General features: G+C 33.5%; 1 long non-coding RNA gene across 1 annotated transcript; it reads right to left on the minus strand.

The window, feature by feature from the left end:
* Window positions 1–1416: 1416 nt before the first annotated feature.
* Window positions 1417–4374, minus strand: LOC149495682 (uncharacterized). The gene is made up of 3 exons (XR_016321199.1): window positions 3660–4374; window positions 3521–3580; window positions 1417–1677 (listed from the first exon to the last, which is right to left on the minus strand). It is a non-coding gene; the product is annotated as an uncharacterized LOC149495682 (long non-coding RNA).
* Between the last annotated feature and the right edge of the window lie 1796 nt (window positions 4375–6170).

Raw genomic sequence — 6170 nt, forward strand, 5'->3', positions numbered from 1 at the left:
GAAATTGCTTTGAGGAATCCAAATATATAAAGTGACTATGAGTAATCAAATGTTGAATTCTCAAGTGTATGTAGCAGTGAAGAAGGAGATTTTGCAGATTAAGAAGAAAAAGAAGAAGACAAGGTATGTATATGATCCTGCATGTGACCATAAAAAGTTGAAAATTTCCATAGGGATGGTGTTTACAACAAAGGAAGAAGTACTAATTGTGTGAAGAAGTTTGCTTTGCACAATGGATTTAATGTGAAATGGAAGAAAATTGAGAAGACTAAAGTTGATTGCAGATGTCATGACTCTCGTGCATGGAGACTATATGCTAGTTTTAAAGGTCGAGATAATTCATGTTTGATTAGGACCTACCAAGAGGAACATAGTTGTTTTAGGTCACTTACAAATAGACAAGTAAACTCGGACTTCATTGTAATGGAATTCTTAGGACAAATAAGGAAAGATCCTAGCTATAGTGTTGGTAAAATAATTAAAGACATGAATGAGAAGTATGCAGTTACAGTGAACAAGCAAATCTGTTATAGGGCAAGGGCTACAGCAATGGCAAAACTGCTTTGAGGAAGGGAAACAAGGAAGGATGCAGACCATGTTTATTTATGGATGGGTGTTTCCTGAAAACCATGCTTGGCGGTCAGCTTCTAAGTGCAATGGCCAAGGATGCAAATAATCAAATATTCCCGGTCGCTTGGGCAGTTGTGGAAAGGGAGAACCAGAGTAGTTGGGAATAGTTTCTAAACTTGCTCTTTGAAGACCTAAGTGTAACCACAGGACTTGGACTTACCATAGTGAGTGACCAATAGAAGGTTAGTCACAATTTTGATTTTATTTGCTTTGCATTGGTTTTATGGGTTGTTGATTATACAATTGTTATGGTTTGTATTTTTTTTCTTTTTACTTTATAGGGTTTAGAGAATTCAATTAGAGATTTGGCCCCTAATGCTAAGTGCAGAAATTGTGCAATGCACATTCATACAAACTGGAAGAAGAAGCATAGAGGAGAAGGCTTTAAGAAAGCATACTAGGCATGTGTGTTTTCAATATATGAAGCAGAATCCAATAAGAAATTTAATGAGCTTTTGGAGCTATCTGCTGAGGCGGCGGCTGACTTCTTGAAGAGGAACAATGTAACATCCCTTCCCGGTCCACCCGTTAACCCGAATGAACCGAGCCGAGACGCTACAATCTGGTTGAACTTATATCCTGTCATGCTGATATCATCCTGTATGCTAAATATGAATATAAAACACTCCCAATTAAACTTCAAACTTTCAATATCTCCAACTAATCATCATAACATAACAACACTTTATATATATATAGTCATAACTGTATCAATCCTCAATCGCATGTAATAGCCAGCAATTAAGTGCATTCATGATCTATATCAAGTTTTCAGGACCTAATCATACCAACTATAGTAAAATATTTCATCTTCAATCATTTCATAAGTATTATTCTTATCTCCAGCTACTTATACCAAAATAATTACATGCTTCACTTATATTTACAATCACATAGCTCTAACAAATGTAATAATTATACATGCCATAAATCTTAATACATGCCATAATTCTTAATTATATAACTCTCAATCTACTACTCCCAAATTAATCACTTCTGCTTTGATAGTACTCTTCAAGTCTTCAAGTAGCAACCACGATCTTCAACCTACGCGTGATAAAAATCGACGCGCTGAGTATAAAACTCAGTGGTGCTCATAATTCACATACTTAACAAAGTGTGATGGCAACTAACTTAAAATACAAATTTGCATAATAGCATTGAAAATCATAGATTCAGTAAATTTCAACATCAATGCATCTTTATAGCAAAGAATAAACTTCTAATTCACACCATAAATAATTTAGTTCTAATTATCTCATAACTCCTTTAATCACACATTATGATACTATCATGATCTTACCTGCTGTTCATTGTGTTGTATGAATGAAATCAATAAACATGTAAGAATACATAACAGTATATGTTCATTGTCTTACTTGCTATTCATTATGCTGTATGACTTATGCACTTTCAAGTTATGATTAATAACATCTCATGACTGTTAAAGATTCAATAAATAAACTTGTAAGCATATATAGCATTATACTTTCATGATCTTACCTGATGTTCTTTATGCTGTATGAATTCTGCAACTTTAATTAAACTCAGTGAATATCACAATGAATAAAGAAACATATAAGCACATACATACGTAGAAATAAACATGTACTCACATGTGGAATGTAAGCACACATATCATGATACTTTCATTTTACCTTGATGATCTTTCTTGCTGTTTAGTATACTGTATGCTTCATGCAATGTTATGTCAAGATATCTGTATGGCTCCATAAGGTTATAGTGAAACCGAAGTGATAAGAAAAACTGTATGAAACTGGATGAAACTGTATGCTTGGCTGCTATGGCCTATATAATCATATCCACTCAACGGCCTGTAGCCGGAGTACCAAACTGTATGGGGCGCAGATCTGCTATTCTATGTCGCGACATAGCCTTATCTACATGGTTTCTACCTAACCTCAATGGAGCATAATGTTGGTATGTCAATAGATAAAACAAATGCATAGTAACTGTGTCATAATTTGCATGCTTGTGTCATGTTATTTTCACTTGCTTGTGTCATAAAATTAACTGCTTCATCATTTCATAAAATTTACTGCTTACCTGTATGCTGATAGCCTCGCCAAGCGGGCAACTTGTGTCATGTTAGTTTCACACCATTTGCATGCTTGCATTTTGTGTTTATACATGTGTTCATGTTGTCTTTTTGCTTTAAAATGATTGAAGACATACAAGTTGAGAAAAGGAATACAATTGCATAGAATTCATAACTTCACACACCATTTCACATCATTTCACAATTGCATAGAATACAATTACAAGTTGTGTTTACCTCATTTCACATCATTTGCATGCTTGCATGTTGTTTTGATGCATGTTCTAATGTTGTCTTTTTGTTTTAAAATGATTGGAGGCATACAAGTTGAGCAAAGGAATACAATTGCATTGAAAATGAAGTCCAAAAGAGCATCAGAACACAATTCGCGAGTGTGTCATGCAAAGTCGCGAGCGCGAGAAGTGCAAATGAGAGTCAGAGAGTTTCCAGACACAATTCGCGAGCGCGCGACGTGTTTTCTAGCCTGCGTAGTCTGTACTCTTTTGGTCATATCTCACAATATACAACTCCGATTTGGGTGATTCAAAAACCCATGTAAAGCTAACACATAGAGGAACAAATAACTATTCTATGACACTTCCTAATTCCATCGTTAAATAGGGTAAAAATCAAGGTGAAGTTACTGGTAACTTTTCCAGCAAAACTTGTTTCAGCATGAACTCAATATCTACTTCATTTATTCATTTCATCTCATGCTTTTTCACCATTTTCAGTCGTCTTACTCAATATTAAGCAACATATCTCCTCATTTCAACACATCGCACAAATTATCATGCAAGGAAATGAATTAAACTAAAGGAGATAGCACACCTTCACTCAACAAGCTTGGAATCTTCTTCTTAGCTTCCTTCTACCTTGAGATCACCTCTCCTACACATAAGAATTCTTATGAATCATCTAAAAATATCACCAAATGATTCAAGTATGAAATTCAAGAAGGTTTACTTACTTGGATATAATAGAAGTTGAATTAATGCTTGAATCCCATTAAAATCTTCACTACCATTAAAAGTGATGGAGAAAGGAAAGTGGAAGAGGAAAGTAGAGGAAGAAGATGAAGATAAGGATGAAGAAATGAAAATGAAATGGAACTCACGGGTAGTCTCTAGAATTACATTGATTTTTATGTGAAAATTACCAAATGGTACCTCAAGTGTCAAAATGGTACAACTCAATACCTCAACTTTATCTTTTTGTGCAAGTAAGTCCTAATCCTTATACTTTGATCTTTTTGTTTCCTTCAAGTAAGTCCACTTCTTCTCCTTATTTCATTCTAGCCCACTCTAGACTCTAATGGCTCGAACCGGGTTTTAGATCAGCCCGACTCGACTCTAAGCATCAACTCGATTCAATAGAAAATGGGACGTTACAGTTCTACCCCTCTTAACAAATTTCGTCCTCGAAATTCACTTACATTAAACACTGATAACTCTCATAATAGCTTCCAACTCAATTTGATTCTTTGATAATCGGCGAGCACTTACTAGCCTTATGTTCTCCACATGATTCTCCCAAATGAACATCCATACTAGCTAATATATCCAGTCCATATCAACACTCAATCCAAAGACCTATATACCGCTCATACCAAACATATCAGCGTATCAGATACATATCATATCATATACAGATCATATCATCATCTCATATACATATCAAGGCATTTCATTGCAATAGCCTATTCAAAGATTTGCATAAAGTAAATTCTCATAAAGCATGATGAGATTATAGACACATATACTGAGATCATATAGTTTATGTTCATAACTGTATGAATAACTTCATGTCGTCATGGTACCGTCATGGTACTTCTTCTCATCCACTGTCATGCATATATACATATAGTCATACATGCATACTTGCAAGTTCCACTCAAGAAGAAAACAAAATGAAACCAGAGTTCCAAATGTCAATACATGAAAGTACAATCACAAAGTTATGCAAATCATGCAATGTGCCATATAGATTATCTCAACTTGACCATTTATCCATAATGATTTGGTAGTTCCATCCAAATAGAATTCACTAAGTGATAGCAATTCCACCTTTCTCTTTTTTTTTTTTGAATCCTAGATAGCTCACATAAATCCATAAATCATCCATGACTTATAAATACTTCTATTAGCGTTTAACCAATCTTTTCTATCTGAAGAATGATCACTTATAAAATCTTGATCATTTTGGCTTAGAATTTATTCTCATATAAATATAGTGAAATCAACACGAACCACAATTTGTACATATTCATGAACTCTCAAAGTATAGTAAGTCCGATCTTGTATATACTCTGATGCATCATTCCTTTATGTCCATCGAATCTTAATAACCATGATTCCTAATTTGTCACAAAAACTCTGAATGATTATCATCTCAATTCATACTCCTTCACCTCTGTAATTGATGCTTTTCTTAATAATTCAATAACATGACTAGATCCATTCTTACTTACCTAATTTCTTGGTATAACATCAATTCAATAGTTGGACAACTATCTCTCCATGTCCAATGTCATTCATCATTTCACTTAATCATCATGGTCCAATATTTATATAACATAAGTATCTTCATTTGGTGTTTGGGAGTCGTTTACTTTTTTTTTTTTTGTTTTTTTTTCGAATCACTCTTTATTTCTAACTTACATAACATCGAGAATGCACCAAGTACTGTAAACCTCAAAAGATTAAATCTCGTTGAATTTAATTCATACTTATACCATATTAAACCATAAGATGCCACAATTCATACAAGATCCACTACTAGGCTCATCAAGATTTAAGTAATTTACTTCTTCCTAAGAATCACCATACCTTTCTTATAACCATAGTACTTTATATTATTCCTGATATTCATACAGTTGCAAAATAGCTTATGAACACCACAATATACTTGACTCCACCAAATAGTAAATAGTTCTCATAAATAGAAATCACCTCTCATGAATGGCTTTAAATAATGTTTCATTCCACCAACATTAGTGCTTATGCAAAATACTCATCACCCATTCTTAGAGCAAATCACATCAAATCATTCATCATTAAGATCATATATGTAAATACACCAATGAATATATGTATATATGTATTCTATCAGCAAAATGCTTATCTCAATAGTCATAATAGATTCCATTAACCAAAATCATGTAAACTTCAATACTCTTCTTACATAGATTCTAATGTCCTTAAATCCAAATCAGTTCGTTTTCTTATTAGATAATACTAACAACTCATCCTCAACATACTCCTTCCTTCCATAGGCACATGTACACACATTCATGCATTTTATGCATGCATTTCACATTCACATCATTTAACTCCAACTTAACCTTTATAATCTTAATCATGCATGACTTAACATAGCTTTGCGTACACAACCATACAAGGTTACACTACATCTTACATCTGTATATACATATATGTTATTTTCTTGTTTAAGTCATAAACCAATATACTTCATAGCTCAT

The sequence above is a fragment of the Jatropha curcas genome, chromosome 6 (genome assembly GCF_041381405.1).
Source record: "Jatropha curcas cultivar XTBG-Jc1 chromosome 6, XTBG_Jcur_1.0, whole genome shotgun sequence".
In the NCBI taxonomy this organism is placed as follows: Eukaryota; Viridiplantae; Streptophyta; class Magnoliopsida; order Malpighiales; family Euphorbiaceae; genus Jatropha; species Jatropha curcas.